The 16,644-nt window shown below is 42.5% G+C and overlaps 1 protein-coding gene across 1 annotated transcript in view; it reads left to right on the top strand.

The window, feature by feature from the left end:
• The window catches only part of LOC134539919 (uncharacterized), a 94,230-nt gene that overhangs the window by 27,446 nt on the left and 50,140 nt on the right, over window positions 1-16,644 (top strand). Inside the window, exon 2 of the mRNA XM_063382270.1 lies at window positions 11,002-11,133. The gene's annotated coding sequence lies outside the window, so the exon portion shown is untranslated. The remainder of the gene's footprint in view (window positions 1-11,001; window positions 11,134-16,644) is intronic.

A 16,644-nucleotide genomic window follows, 5' to 3' on the forward strand; every position in this document is an offset into this window, starting at 1 on the left:
CAGACGTCGCGAACACAGGAAAAATTGCGGGCACAAACCTCCTACCGGCTCGTATACAGCGTGAGTCAGAATTCTACCGACCCACGTCCGCTGCAGATTCATCTCAGCAAAAACGGACGATAGTTTAACGTGACGTCATAACAAAACATTGATGAAATGATTGCATACTATATGAATAAAATTGAATCAGTTTTGTTTTAATAATAAAAGAATAAATACTTGAAATTATATTAGTAATCAGATTTTTAAAATGCAAGAATAATTAACCTTTATTGCCGAAATTGTTGTTGTAATAAGCAATGAAAACCACATTAACTTTTCACTTCACTTTATAAACAGTCGAGTGGAAGAGAGATAGATGCGGCGAAAGCGTACAATGAGCGTAACGGGACACAGCGTAACGGAACAATGTGCGTAACGGGACACTTTTTCCTGTGTGCAGCTGACGTTCATCGATTTATTAGACATTATCACGTCAAAAGTTGAAAACATAGAATACAATTATATAAACAAAAATTTTTGTTGTACTTTTACAAAATATTAATTTTAAAAACCAGTGGCCAAGGAATCGTTCGTGATACCACACGAAATATATTGTAAATTTTTACAACACATTTGCTACGGTTATTTTTGCACATTTGGAAACAATACTGAGTATGTCATTTTGTTTGTTGTCTGTGTGGTTCAACCTGATTGTTTTTTTTGTTTAACCTTATTGCTACACATATATAGTTTTTTTTTATTGAAGTGTTTACGAGCGTAGCATTAAAATTGCATCCAAGCGAAAAGAAGGCCGTGGTTTAAATGGATAAAATGTTATAGACACTATTAATGGAATTGGTAAAGGAGAAGAAAGACACTGAAGTAGATATGTATGTAGTTGATGAACTGGGAGTTGGAACATCAACATTGCCGAGTGGAAGAAGAAAAGAAAAGAAATTGAAGATTATTATTGTGAAATTAAATGTATAACCAGTTTGGAAGCCAGAGTAACGGGAAAAACAGAATTATTGGACGACGCACTATTCGTAGGGACCGGAAAAATTCGCGAATTCAATGACCTCTAGGATAGCCTCCATTATCCTCTGCATTTCTCAAGTAATCACGCGTGTTCATTGGGTACTAAATTCTGAGACGTCTCCACTGGGTAGCTAGTGATTCGACGCTTCTTTGGTAGATAGTCTCTCATTGGCCCAGAGAGTTCCAGTTAAACTGCGAGCCAATAGCAGAACCAGCAGAATTGTACTCATGTTTGAATTTCAGCCTATCACGAAATGAATCCGCGAATTTTTTTCGGTCTCTTAACTATTCGTGTGGTACAGTGCGCGCCTTTTATTCATCTGGAGCGATGTTGAGTAACGTTTCTGCACGGCGGCCTAGCTCGGCGCGATGTAGAGGCGCCGATGTTTTACAGACTGGCTGTTATCTCCTGATCTCCTTTATCTCCTGATTAGTGATTCCAGGTAGGCGCCTGTTTGCGGACCCCCGCAGTCGTCACACGGCCGCCGGAGGGATTAGTGCCGGCGGGTTGGTCGCCTGGAGCAGGGGTGCCAAAACACCGCCACAAAAACCATCAGCGTTTCCATGGAAGGTTTTCTCGAAACTGTCGCGGCTACACATCGCATTCAATCATCTCTAATTTCCCCCAGAGAAGTTTGTTTGTTTCTCATTAATATTTATTTTTGCCGAGGGTGAAACTCCATCATTAGTAGAGACCGGAAAACTTCGCGGGTTCGATGACCTACAGGATGGACTCCAATATCCTCCACACACTCGGGCAAATGCCATCTGTACATTGGCTGCTGACTTGTGAGTCGTCTCGATTGTGCGGGCCTGTGATTCGACACTTCTATGAGTGAGGGTCTCTAATTGGCCCTCAGTCCTCCAGGTTAACAGCGAACCAATGGCAGAAGCAGCACTGAGGTATAATTATTTGAACTTTAGCATAACACGAAATGAATCCGCGAATTTTTCAGGTCTCTAATCATTAGAGACCGGAAAAATTCGCAGATTTGTTTCGCGATAGTCTGAAATTCATATACTCATACCTTTAAGCTGCTTTTCCTATTGGCTCGCTGTTCGTCTGGGCAACTCTGAGCCAATAAGAAACCCTTAACCAAAGAAGTGACGAATCACGGGCAAACCAGTTGAGACGACTCACAAAGTCAGCAGCCAACGAACTGGCGGTATTTGCCCGAGTATACAGAGGACTGTGTAGACTATATCCTGGAGGTAATCGAAACCGCGAATTTTTCAGGTGCCTACCCATTATCATTACTCTTTTGAACATTTTACGTTACGATTTTCTTCTAAAAAACATTTTTTTTTTCGAGACGAATTCGATTGCTGCAAATAAAAAAAAACTAAACTTAAAAGCCATTGAAAGTGAAGATTGAAGAAGCGCAATTAAGAAGATTTAGAATAAGTCCGAAACATATGCCTATTTTTTTCGGGCGAAGGTCTGAGGGCCATTCCATACACTCCATCCCATCCCCCCCCCTCCCTCCTTGAAAGGCCCCTTTTCTAACTATTATCCCTCGTAAAATTAAATGGTCTACACGGAGGGGAAAAAAAAAACGTTTTTTGGAATCAAGCAAACATTTGTTTATACATGGCTAAACAAATATTTACTTACTGCGACAAAATATTTTGGTGAGTAACAAATTTTGATTCTTTAGAAACCCAGCAAAATGTACTTACAGTTGAGTTCGGCAAAAATCATTTTATTGGGTCCAAAGAAATCCTTTCATGCTACAAAATATTCGTTTGAATCAACAGCAAATGTATAGGTAGGGACCGGAAAAATTCGCGAGTTCATTTCGTGATATGCTAAAATTCAAATAATTATACCTTTGTGCTGCTTCTGCTATTGGTTCACTATTAATACGTAGGACTCTTGGCCAATTAGAGACCATCAGTCAAAAAAGTATCCAATCACAAGTTACCCACTTGAGACACCTCAAAATTCAGCACCCAATGAACAGGCGCCGTTTGCCCAAGTAGGCAGAGGATCGTGGAGTATATCCTGAAGGTCAATGAACTCGCGAATTTTTCCAATCCCTATGTATAGGTATATGTATAATTTATTTCGCCGCGTCCAACCAAATATTTCTTCCTCGGGGCAAAGAAGCCTTTCTCTGTGCGCAGGCCCGCCACGGCATAAAGCGCGGTCACCAACTTGAAGTTAGTATCGTGGCGTCGCGCCGCGTCTGGCGAAGGGGTTCATAGTCCGCGGAGTGACTGGCGGATGTCTGCGGGTAAACAAACATGCTCTCTGCGGTTCCCCCCTTGCGACAACGCACGGCGCTTGCGCAAAGCGACGCCGTGATCGCAGTTGCCATGCTGGTCGCTAGCTGGCACTGATGCCGGCCGTGATCACAGTTGCCATGCTGGTCGCTAGCTGCCACTGATGCCGGCCATGATCGCAGTTGCCATGCTGGTCGCTAGCTGCCACTGATGCCGGCCGTGATCACAGTTGCCATGCTGGTCGCTAGCTGCACTGATGCCGGCGGTGTTCGCTCTAATGGTGCTTTAGGCGACAGGTGTGTGGGAAAGGGGACTCACCATAACGCCGAAATACCACAACGCCGAAATGCCAAATTGACCACAACGCTGACAGCTAGAAAACTGCTGTGTACCACAACGCCGAATTACCACAACGCCGAAATACACTAACGCCGAAAAATGCCATTGCAGGACTGCCACAAAGGTTAGGTTAGGTTAGACTAGGTTAGGTTAGACTAGGTTAAGTTAGACTAGGTTAAGTTAGGTTAGGGTATATTACGCTAGGTTAGGTTATGTTAGGTAAGGTTAGGTTTGATTGTGGTATTTGGGCGTTAAGGTACATTTAAGAAACACACACAAATTCTTTCAGTTGTTATTTCGGTGTTGTTGTACACAGCAGTTTTGTAGCTGTCGGCGTTGTGGTCAATTTTGTCATTCGGCGTTATGGTATTTCGGCGTTGTGGTAACGACCCCGTGGGAAATATCATGACGGAACAAATTTAACTCTACGTTTTTATTTTTGATGCGTCTAAATAAAAAAAAGGTACTTTATTTCAAATAATTTTTGACGTGTTAACATCTTCGGTGTACGGCATTTTGTGGGAGTAGTTTCGTGACGGAAGTCAAAGAACGAAAGTGTGTTATAACCGCGGGGCTGCCGTCTGTGGCGGATGACGTGAACGAAAACTCAAAAAGCATTTGCAACTTTATAGTATTAACTGTTTAGTGAATTTTAACAAGATGGGCAGTATTTTATTAAAATTCATTGTAAAAAAATCAGGTCCAAAGCCGGGGTATAGGGTTAATTTCGCGTTTTATTAACTTGTATTGGAGCCGTTTCTATAATTTTAAAATTTCTTGTTGTTTCGTGCTGCTATCTGCACATAATTGTAATAAGCAATGTTTACGATTCAGGCAGCGTATTCTAGCGGCGGGCGTCGAAAGTAGGTGTGGGATTAGCGTCTTGAAATATTGTTACTTTAAAAGGGAATATTTTATTTATCATATTTATGATTCTCTGTATTATTAGTGAGAGTTCTACGTTAAATTTCGTGTAGCTTTTTTTTTCATCCTGTGAAAATTTCGTTTCGTGATCCACGCGCACCTAAATAATTCACTCTCATATATTTTTTTTTCATGACGCGCCTGCATAAATATAAATATAACTTCAAAATTGGTTTTCGTAAATAACATTTTTACTTAAATTGTTCAAGGTGATTATTTGAATAGTATATTAAATGCTATTCAATAATCACGGTCAATTTGTTCTGATTGTCGTCTTCGAAAGGCCCTTGCGTGGCTGGGGTTGACGTGGCTTTCCTAAGTGCTGTGAGTCATATCGATCGATCGCTAACCCTCGCTGACTGCATGCGGACGGATCGTGTTGGCGGAAAATGGGTGTGTGTGTGTGGGGGGGGGGGGAACAGCTGATACGATGACGTGACTCACACACGCTAATAAAATAAACTCCTTACCTCCCGGGAAACATTTGGTCGCAAGCTAGAATCCAAATATTCGTATTCTCGCACCGTGTTCGTGATTGGACCGCATGTTATTTGGACACGCCCCCTCTACGACCGAGAGCCATCGATGTCCAGCTAGGAGAGAAGTAAGCGAATCTGGTAGTGCTGATTAACATGAAATAATAATAAAAAAGTTTAAGTTAGAAATCAGCTAATGGAAAAAAGGCCAACGTTGGTAAAGCAAACACAAGTCTTTGAATTTAGCGTTTTTGTCGTGTAAAAACGTGGTTTCAGTTTCCACTTAAGAATCGCACCTCTATGTCTCCCTCCTTGTTCTATGACTACACTGAAATCCGATTTTTTCCCCTTACTTAACTAAAACTAAGTGTGTTGGGGAGGGTTCCGGGTTAGGGAGGGAGACTAAGTGCGTCTCAGGCCGAAGCCCATACGCTCTAAACATGCAGGAGGGGTAGCATGCATCATGTGCTATAGCCCGTCCCACTCTTAGATTGCAGTACACGGCTTATGGCGCGCGCTGTTGCCAAATCTCTAACACATTACGAATTTCAGGAGATGCGTGTTTTTGTAATTTGGATCGAACAAGAAGCATTTTAAGAAATAATATCTTAATTTATAATATTTTATACTATTACACATATAAATTTGTAATAATGCCACTTTTATGTAAATTTCAAATAAAAACTACCTATTGTAGACGAAATTTTCTTACAGTTTTCTTTTCTGTTCTAAAAATCCTATATAGGTATATATATAGGTTATATAGGTATATATATAATATATATATAACATTTTCATGGGCCCGATAAATGCCGTATTTTTGGACAAGTCATGTCCAAAATGATAAATAAAATACGGTAATGGAAATTCTCGGTCGAGTAAGTTATGGGAAAAATCCGAACAATTGGTTCGAAATGGGGAAGATTTTTTTAAAAACAGAAAAATCGCAACATCTCCCATAATATGAATAATATCGAATCCGTTTTAACGTATGATAACTCGGATTACCTAATGCCGAAAAATGTTTTCTAAATACATTTTTGATACGACCAGCCATAACTGCATGGGTTCGAAAAAAATTTTCACCGGACAAAAAACGCAACTGCCTTAGTAGACACCTTATCAAATCTGTTTAAATTGTTTGTAATAATATCATAATTATTTTTCAAAACTAAGTCTAAAACAATGTTTGATAAGATGCTTGGTGAGAAGGATAGAAAAATAATTCAAAATTTTGTACCATGATCGCTATTAAATTCCTTCGTATTTATTTCATACATTTTACATATTATGTTCAAGAATCGATTATAATATTTTTTGTTGACTAAGGAAGCCATGTATTTGAAATTGCTTGTAGGACAGAACCCCACTTATCTAAACACACGACCCTGTTTCCTCTTACGACGGCAGCGCGCGCTCTTGTACTGATAAGACACATCTTTAACAGCTATTTCCACGGAAACTGTAGAAGCAATTGAGATGAAGCTGCTTTTAAAAACTAATTCAATTCATTGTGAACATTTTTCTCGCTTTCGTCCCCCATCTATCTTTAATAGAAAATTTTTTTTCCGCGGGTCAACTTTTTGATGTGTCAGTTTGTGAGAAAATGCATTTCAATATATTAAAAAAATTATTTAAGTGAAACCTGTACAGTTTTTGTCTTAACATTTGTTCGGTGGCGTCCTAAGGCATTAATTTACTAATAAAAAAAATCTGAATGAAATACACAAGTAGGTTTTCTTTTTTTGATGTGAAACATATCGGAATACTTCAAAACAGTTCGCAGCGAATAAGTTATGTTTTTTAATTTTTTCGGACACTTAAAATATTGTTAAGTATTCAAAATAAGCATTGCCTGATGCGTATTTTGATTCTATACAATATGAAAAAAAGCTTGGTCCAAAAATTAAAATTTTAAATTTCGATGGATATTTGGCAATAACGCACGAAGAAACAAGGACAGTGCTAACGGCAATCGGCGTGTGTTAGAGAGAGAGAGAATGCGCCCATTTACTTCCACACTGCAATCTAAGAGTGGGATGCTCTATAGGAGGGGGATTGGCCGGCCATGGCAGCGATTGGCGCCATGACTAACTCCCCTCACTGACTATTCTAGACTAAAACTAGATGCGTTGGGCCCAGGTAAAACCTGCATAGACGCAGGGAAAACCCTGAGCTCTTTCATGCGGGGTGCAAAAGTCATGCATTAAGCGTGCAGGTTGGTTACGGGAAACAGAAGAATGGTTTCCGGAAGAAGAGTTGGACAGAGTAGAAAACAGTCTACCATGCGGGAGGGGGGGGGGGGGGTTGGGGGCCTTGGACATTGCTGTCCGCATTGATTTTGGGTGACACTGGTTGTTTCGGGGGCGACTTTTGGTCGTTTCCCGTCGGGCTGCCCTGGTAGAATCTCTGATGGCGGGTTGTACTCGAGTGTGACTTGTCGCGACTGGGGCCTCGCTCAGGCTCCAAGGGTTCCCTAGCCCGATGCGGAGTCGACGTGGTGAGCGACGACACAGCTCCGGTACTAGCCTGGACAGCTAGCAGGCCTCCACCGGACCACGGGTTCACCGGGAGTTTTAACAAGTCCCCAGGTGTGATGTGATGTGGTAGATCGGGGAAGGCGCCAGCAGTGCTGATGAAGTCTCAGGGCTCATGACACAGCCAACTGTCTGGTCAGCTGAGCGTGGCTACAGGGGCTGAGGCGGTGACTATGCTGGGTTGGTGGCCCCAGCCGCTGGTCATTGCCGAAGCCACTAATACCTAGAGACCGGAAAAATTCGCGGATTCCTTTCGAGACAGGCTGGAATCCAAACTCGTTTAGCTTAATGCCGCGTCAGTGATTGGACCGCAATTTACCTGAAGGACTCTTGAGCCAAATGGCAAACACTCAACAAAAGAAGTATCGAATCATAAGAATCGCAGTAAACAGGTGTCCCGAGTCGGTAGCCAATGACCAGGTGATAGTTGCCCGAGTGCATAGAGAATCGTGGAGTCTAGCCCTAGTGGTCATTGAAACCGCGAATTTTTTTCCAGTCCCTAGCAATACCTTCCCGATCAAACAAAGAGGGAGTGATTGATCCCTAGCAGTTCTGTTTTAAATGATGCTCTGGAATGTATATAAATCGAACTGGAAGTTTCTCCCACCCTTACCCTGATAGGGGAAGGTGAGGTCGGAACAATCCGCGCTCCGCATGACAATCAGCGTGTCCGCGCATGCCTGGGCGAGCGCTCCCGAACCCGGCTGTCGGCTTTCACCCGCGCTGCCCATTAGCGCCCCGCTGACTCGCGACGAGCGCAGGGGCCTAACTAGACCCAAGCACCCGACATCAACCTCATATCGCCACCACAGCGGGGTGTCTCGCGAACCTGGGGCGTGTCAGCGGCGAACAGGTCGTACCTTTGAATATATATACTGTATAGAAGTCGCCAGCCCAGGTTAAAATTTCTAATACGGTTTTGAGGTAGTTGGTTAATTCACCGCCGCAATCGCCACCATCTCTAGGGCATCGACTTGTGGTGGTCCCTGGCAGACAAGTGTCGAACTCTTCAAACACCCCTTCCCCCTCCCGTGGAACGACTTTGAGCTGCAGTGAATGATGGGTGGGGGGTGCGGGGAATGACAGCGGGCGACAGAGCTGCGCTCTAACGTGTAAATAACAACTAAGACGATACAGGGCGTTACGGCAGCGCACTGCAGCGGTGAAGTTCCCAAGCTGCTCATCATACGCTTCTGAAAAACGTAGAGTAAATCCTATCCACTCGCGACTTCTATACAGTACCTATATATATTCAAAGGTCGTACTTCCTCCTCTGCTGTTACGTCCAGCGACAGTCCACGCCCCCTCCCCCCTCCTCCTCGCGTGAGTGCCCGACCGCCCGGAAACCACCGCAGCTGTGTCGCAACGGGCAGCTGCTTTTGCCGCAACAGCTTCTCAGCCGTGAAGCCGGACAGCAACTACACCAGGGTGTCCACAAGGAAAAAAAAATATTTCGTACCAACTTAGGCGAGAAAAAGGTACTAGATTTGAAGGAAAAAAAAGTACTAAATTATAATTTGTTATGGTTTTTAACAATTTAGGAAGTTATTATGAAATTGCAATGCTCTAACTTAAATATTACACCACACACACGTACATTCCATAGTTTTTAAAAATAATTATGCTTAATAATAAAACATATTGGAGTTACTGTAATAATATTATATTAAAGGAAAAAAGTACTAGATCTGAGGGTGAATGTACTTGGCCACTATAAAAACTTACGAAAGTCCTAGATCTAGTACGAAAGTACTAACTGCGGACACCCTGAGCTACACAGGACGACACAGCTCACAACTCACCTGCGTGCGAGGCTGGTTCGCCGTCCAGGGAGCCCTAACATCGGCGGTTCCCAATTTTTCTTCTCGACGTGATAAACGTCTTTATAAACCGATGAACGCCGGCTGCACGCAACGAAAAATTGTCGCGTTCCCGCCTGAGCCCGAGCGTGCAAGAACCACCGGCCAACCACCGTGCGAGAAAATCTTCTATAATATCAACAAAAAATTTTTTTAAGGCGGGGCTTTTTAAAAGCAGCAATTTAAAAAATTTGATTAATTTGTCCGATTTCGTCATTTTAAATTTAAAATTTATTGACATTGATTTGATTTCAGTTTATTTCTATAACTAATTGTTCGTGATTATATTTAAACAAATTATTTAAATTATATTTGTAAAAACTGTAAATAATATTTGAAAATTAAAATAGTATGCAATTTTTTATCAATGTTTTCTTATGACGTTATCACGTAAAATTATCGTCCGTAAACCGACTTTACAGACAACCCCCGCTTTTTTTTTTTTAAATTGTGAATCCAACCAACAACGTGTCCTGTACTAATGAAGACCTCGTGTCCGCGGGCCGCCTCTAGCGCTCTCCCGCGGAGGCCGGTTGAAACAGGCCAGTGGTCCGCGTGGGGCGCAGGAGGGGGGAGGAGTCCTGGGTGACCGTGATCACTGGGGCGTCGCCCCCGGCGTCTGGCGCCGGGCAAACACCGCGTCTTCACTCAAAACAAAAAAAAAATTGAGCCAAAAGAGGCTCCAAAACATTGCTAAAGGTTTTTTTTAGAATTTCCTTTAATTTAAATATATTGTTTTACTATAACCATATCAGAAATGTATGTACATATATGTATATATATACACATATATATAACTAAATTAGGTAAAAAAGCACTGAGTGCTGGAATGCCATGTTACAATAACAAGATCTGTAAAGTGAAAAAAAGTGTGTCAATAAAAACCTATTGAATTGAATTGAATTGTCCCGCGACAGTCTGGAGTCGAAGGACTTAACTTGGCCCGGTATTTCCGAGCCGCTCGGGCGAGGCGGCGAATAAGGAACTGTCTTGGGCGGTAGAAGGGGCTGAGGCGGTGACTATGCTGGGTTGGTGGCCCCAGCCGCTGGTCATTGCCGAAGCTCTAACACCCACCCGATCAAACAACGGGGAACGATCCTTAACAGTTCTGTTTACTTTAAAAGCTCTGTAATGTTAAAATCAAGAGAACTGGAAGTTACTCCCACCCTACCCTAATAGGTAGAGATCGGAAAAATTCGCGGATTCATTCCGCGATATGCTGAAATGCAAATTAACTGTACCTTTATGCAACTTCTGCTATTGGTTCACTGTTGACCTGGAGGACTGCGGGCCAACTATAGACCCTCAGTCGAAGCAGTATCGAATCACGAGTCTCCCAGTTGAGACGCCTCACGAGTCAGCAGCCAATGAACAGGCGACGTTTGCCCGGGTGTGCACAGGATCGTGGAGTCTATACTGGAGGTCGTTGAACGCGCGGATTTTTCCGGTCCCTGCTAATGACCGGTATCTGGTAAAGCCCTTCGGCGAGGATGTCGTGTCCCTAGGAGAGGGGCGAGTGCGGGGTGGGAGGGAGGAAGCCACGGACAGGCACGCGGCCGCGGGAAGACGTGGACGCGCCGCGGGGCAAGTGGGGCGAGGGGCGGGCCTACTTTCTCGCAGGCCGGAGCCAGCCGGGGGTCTCTTCGGCCGGGCAGTCCTGCGCCGACTGTTCCGCCGCTCGCAGCCCCCCCGCCGAGGAGTCCCTGGGACATCGCCGCAGCCCGAGCCGGGGGTCTCTGGTCGCCCGTCCAGGTACGAGCCGTCGTCGCCTCGGAACAGTTCGCAGATTCATCTCGCGATAGTCTGAAATTCACACACGTATACCTTTAAGCTGTTCTCGCCATTGGTTCACATGTTCGTCTGGGCAACTCTGGGCCGATGAGAAACCCCTCCAACCAAAGAAGTGACGAATCTCGGGGCAACACCAGTTGAGACGACTCACAAGTCAGCAGCCAACGAACTGGCGTTATCTGCCTGAGTGTACAGAGGACCGTCTAAACTATCCTGGAGGTCATCGAAACCGCGAATTTTTCAGGTCCCTAGTGATACTGGGTCACTTCTAGAGTCGTGTTGGCCCGTCGCACGGTCCCTGTGCCTGCCGAGGCATGGTTGATCCCGCAGTGGCTTGCCCTTGCCTTCCGCGGGACGGAGGGCGAAGGCCTCGTTAAATACCTTCCCCGCCAGCCAGGCACGAGGGGGTTCGTATTCTAAATTATTTTCATTCCATATTTTTTTGCTTTTTATTTTTATTTTTCATAAAAATTATTTTATATATTTAATGGGTATTTGTCTGACGATTTTCAGAAACTCAAAGGACAAATTTTATGTCAACCCTAACAAAAACTTAGCATGCAGTCGTGATGTGTACAGTTTTAAATTAATCGTTTTTGTGAAGCCTTTGATTTTTGTGTATGAATCAGAAGTCAATAAAAATTTGGAATTACCAAAACTCCGAAAAAAATTGAGGTTCGTAGGATTGTGTAAAAACCATTTTTTTTATTGATTTATAAATTGTAGAAGAAAAAATTAAACAATAAGTGTCAACGGCTACACACAAACTATTAATTTAAAACTGCATACAACAGGATACATGCTCTGAGTTCATGCTAGGGTTGACATAAAATTTGGCCTATAAGTAGAGACCTGCAAAAATCGCGGATTCATTGACCTCTAGGATAGACTCCACAGTCCTTTAAGTACTCGCGGAAATGACACCTGTTCATTGGCTACTGACGCGTGAGACGTCTCAACTAGGCTGTCCGTGATTCGGCACTTTCTTCGTTTAGTGTTTCCCATTGGCTCAAAGTTCCCCGGATAAAATGTGGGCCAATCGCAGAAGCGGTACGAAGGTATAGTTGTTTTGATGCTAGCCTATCGCGAAATTAATCCGCGAATTTTGCATGTCTCTACCTATAAGTTCCTAAAAACTCAATAAATAAATACGTATTAAATTTATAAAACACCCTATACACAATTAAAGATAGTTTTATAATGTTAGTATTTAAAATTATGATCAAAAAATTAAATTATGGAAACAAAATAGTTTATGATACTACCCCCTTGAATGAGGCATCTCCCTGTAAATGTATTCCCAAAATTGTCTAGTGTTCGTTGCTTGGTCACAAATGTTCTCACCATATACATTACCTATGTACATAAAATAATGTCCCAGTTATAACATTTAATAAGTAACGTAAGCGTTGTAGTATGTTTATGTTAGTTCAAAGTCCCAAAGAGTAACTCAAACCGTTTTAGATAAGCGCGTGCGAGAATACTGCGTTGTTGTAGCTCGGAAGAATGGCTATTTCACCAATTAGTTGAGGGTGAAGCTGTAAACATTTATTTGGCAACAGGATGGAGCCCCTCCCCATTGGAATCTCTTTGCACGAGAGTGGTTTAACGTTGAAGTCCCTGACCGTTTAATTGGTCGTAATGGTCGAGACGACAGAGCTCTTTTTCTCTGTACTCCACGTACAATGAGCACCTGACATAACTACTCTAATAGTTTTCTTTTGGGGCTTTATAAATATCGTTTCTACCTAATGATTTGCCAGAATTGAGGCACACGGAATCATTACTCTATAGAGGACGATAGGAAACTCCGGATGTGCTAACCAAAGTGTGGGGAGAATTTAAACCGACTTTACAGACAACCAATTTTTTCTCATAAAGACTTTTTCGAGGCATTGGAACTGATGGATGGGAACAGAAGGATTTCTTCTCATCACAAACGCGGTCCTTAGCTTCACCTGAGTAGAGAATTTTTTTTTAAATTTGTTGAATGGTTATCGGCTTCAGCCCACAACAATACTAGATGCCTTTTCTTAGTTGAAGCGTTTTGTTATCATATCATCAATCAAATATCCGTACGTAGATTAACACTCGTGCCTTAAGGTCCCCCGCCCACCAGGACACACACACGGTGCGCAGAGCTTCAGGGGAAAAAACGCGATTAGAAAACGACTCAAGATATCTGAGTGGGGTCTGCTTACGAAAAGCATGAAAGAGGGCCGAAAATTACTTTTGATTTCGGATTAAGTTTTTAAAATGTAGTTTTAGAAGAGTTAAAATGGCTAAAGCACATGTTTTCAGAGTAATTTTTAGGCGTAAAACAACCAGTACAGATTCTTGAAAGCACTTGAGGGACTTGCATTACACCTTTATCTTCATTTATCCGCAGTATAATGTTACGGTCACCGCTCAGATCTCACAGTTGTCCTGTGCACTGGGAGAAGACTGCGCGCCAGTCCAGAGGAGACACCGCGCTAGAAGCACCAGCGAGCGTCGCGCTTATCATTACGCCTCGCTAACACACATACACCCCTTAAACCGGGACTCGAACCCAGATACCCCTCGCACCGTAGGCCACGGAGGTCGGCCCGAGCAGAGAAAGTCCAGAAAACTCTCCGTCGTCGGCGCATTACGCGGCAGAAAGTACAGCGTCCCCCCCGGGTGAAAGGGTCTGTCTGTCTGGGCAGCGCGCGCGCCATCTGGCGCTGACGTCTGCGAACCGCGCGCGAGCAAGATGTCGCACGGGGCTTAGGCGGGGAAAACTTGCTCGACCCGAGGTTGGTAGATACACACGAATCGTGACAGCGAAATCATAAAACGCGCACTCCAACAAAGTATATTTTTGTTAAAGACGTGCGCAGCTTCTGTTGTCCCAAAAAAGGAAGTTCAACCATGTTTGTATTTACATCAAAGCTCGGTCCCACATTCCATGCTGATATTTTCGTTTTTGACGTGACAACGTCTAATAAATCGACGAACGCCGGCTGCTTGCACGAAAAAGTGTCCCGTAACGCACCTTGTCCCGTTACGCTGTGTTCCGTTACGCTCATTGTACGCTTGCGCCGCATCTATCTCTCTTCCACTCGATTGGAACAACCATTGATTTGACCTTTCCGAGGCACATTAAACTTGAAACACTCCCATCCGTTTCCTACTTTTCCTATCATCGTCATATCCTTAACAGAATAACACAGATTGGAAGAAGTTAAATAGCAAACATTAATAAAAGTTATAGTTTTGTTTCGTAACACGGAAATAAAATAAAAAATAAAAAAACTGTGAGGCGTGTCTCTCTACTGCTTTCACGATTCTGGTTAGGAATTTTCAAATCTGGAAACGAACGTCTAAATACCTACCCTCATTAGCCTATTTCTCACTCTCTCTCTCTCTTTCTCTCTAAAAAAAAGAAAAAAAACTAATTAAGAGACGGAACTCGAAAATAGAACCATCCTTCCAACATCCGAATCGAATAATTCCTAGCGAAAAACCAATACAACTAGTCAATTCGCGACATAGTTTTTCGATTATTACTCTTTGAAAATATATTTATATAATTATTTTATGATGTCAAATTAAACTTTTTTTAAAACTTTTTCGCTTGGATAAAATTGATTAAATTTGTCGGAGAATAATGAAATCATGTCATAGATTATCCAGTGACATTGACTTTAAGGCTGAACTGTTTCAGTTGTCTACCTTTTATTTTTCTTTACTGGTTGGGTCCAATGTGTTAAACATGGACTATGGCAAATAATTAAGATTGTTTACTGATTATTTAATGTCATAGTAATTACTAAAATAACTTATTGGAATATATTTCTAGCAGTCTCTCCTGCCAACAGACGCACAAATATAAACTTTTAACATAGCCTGTTATTCACCTTGTACAACTGACAACATATTGGTTAGCACCTTATTTTCCGGAAGATAACACCGAGCAAGAATCCAACAGGGTCCAGATAAGTTGAAATGAACTACATTCCTGGTGTTAAAAATATACCCTGAAACGGTAGGGCGTGGACTTATCACGCACGCTTGATAACTACAGCTTCAACGCAAATAGTGTTGCTGAATCACGCTTTCTCGACCGATCAGTCACTCTTCCTACTTAAGATAACATACCTTCGCTATCTGCCATGCAGTGTCCTTGCTGAGAACTCGATTACGTAGAAATTCACCCCCCCCCCCCCACACACACACACACGTACCTAACGCAGTATGTAGCAAAATCACTCTTTCTTCGTTCGAGGTGCATGTTTACAGCGAATCACATATCTAGCAGTTGTTACGAAGATTCAATTTGCTGAAAATAGGAAGAGCTTATTCTAGGGAAATTTTTGACGTGACAACGTCTAATAAATCGATGAACGCCGGCTGCACGCACGAAAAGTGTCCCATTACGCTGTGTCCCGTTACGCTCATTGTACGCTTGCGCCGCATCTATCTCTCTTCCACTCGATTGGAACAACCATCGATTTGACTTTTTCGAGGCACATTAAACTTGAAACACTCCCATTCGTTTCCTACTTTTCCTATCATCGTCCTATCCTTAACAGAATAACACAGACTGGAAGAAATTAAATAGCAAACATGTATAAAAGTTATAGTTAAAATAATCTGTTCGTTAAAGTAATAAACATATTTGAATTAATGAGTGCAACTAAAAGTAAATTTATCAATTAAATTATAGATTTCATTTCACTCCTTCTTTGTATCCATACAAAATAGTGATAATTCAATAAAAATGATTAAATTTTATTTATAAAAGTATGCAATCATTTCATCAATGTTTTGTTATGACGTCACGTTAAACTATCGTCCGTAAACAGACTTTACAGACAACCAATTTTTTTTTTCGTTGAAGGGTCCGTAAGTTTATTATGATCCCTAACAGCGTTACGCCGCCGCTCATTAATAACTAGGAACCGGGATAATCCGCGGGTTCGATTACCTGCAGGATGGAGTCCACAGTTCTACGTCCTCGGACAGATGTCACCCTCTTACTGGGTGCTGTCTCATGAGACGTCTCATTGGCCAAAGTCCTCTAGATTAGTTGTCAGCAGGGACGCAACTAGTGTTGGGGGGGAGGGGGGGGGGAAGCCGCTAAATTAGCAGGGTAACTTTTACTTTAGATATTTACTCGAATATCAAAGTTTAGAAAACAAAACAAAAATCGAGGGCAGTTGAACTGAATTATTTGTATTAAAATATGCATACATGTATATCGTCAAATTAAAAAAAAAACTGGTAGTTTTCACGTACTTTCCAACTTGCAATGTATTAAAAAAGCAATGACTACAAATAAATATTTTTATTTGGCATCTATGTTGAATCAAAAATATTTGGAATAGAGGAATTAATATGTGGCGTCGACATGACGTGTTGTCGGGAGAGGTTTTGGTCCGGTTGGTTTGGAATTAAAAAATGGGGGGTTCTTGCCCCGGGTGGGAACTAGCCCAGTTATGTCCCTGG

The sequence above is a fragment of the Bacillus rossius genome, chromosome 16 (genome assembly GCF_032445375.1).
Source record: "Bacillus rossius redtenbacheri isolate Brsri chromosome 16, Brsri_v3, whole genome shotgun sequence".
In the NCBI taxonomy this organism is placed as follows: Eukaryota; Metazoa; Arthropoda; class Insecta; order Phasmatodea; family Bacillidae; genus Bacillus; species Bacillus rossius.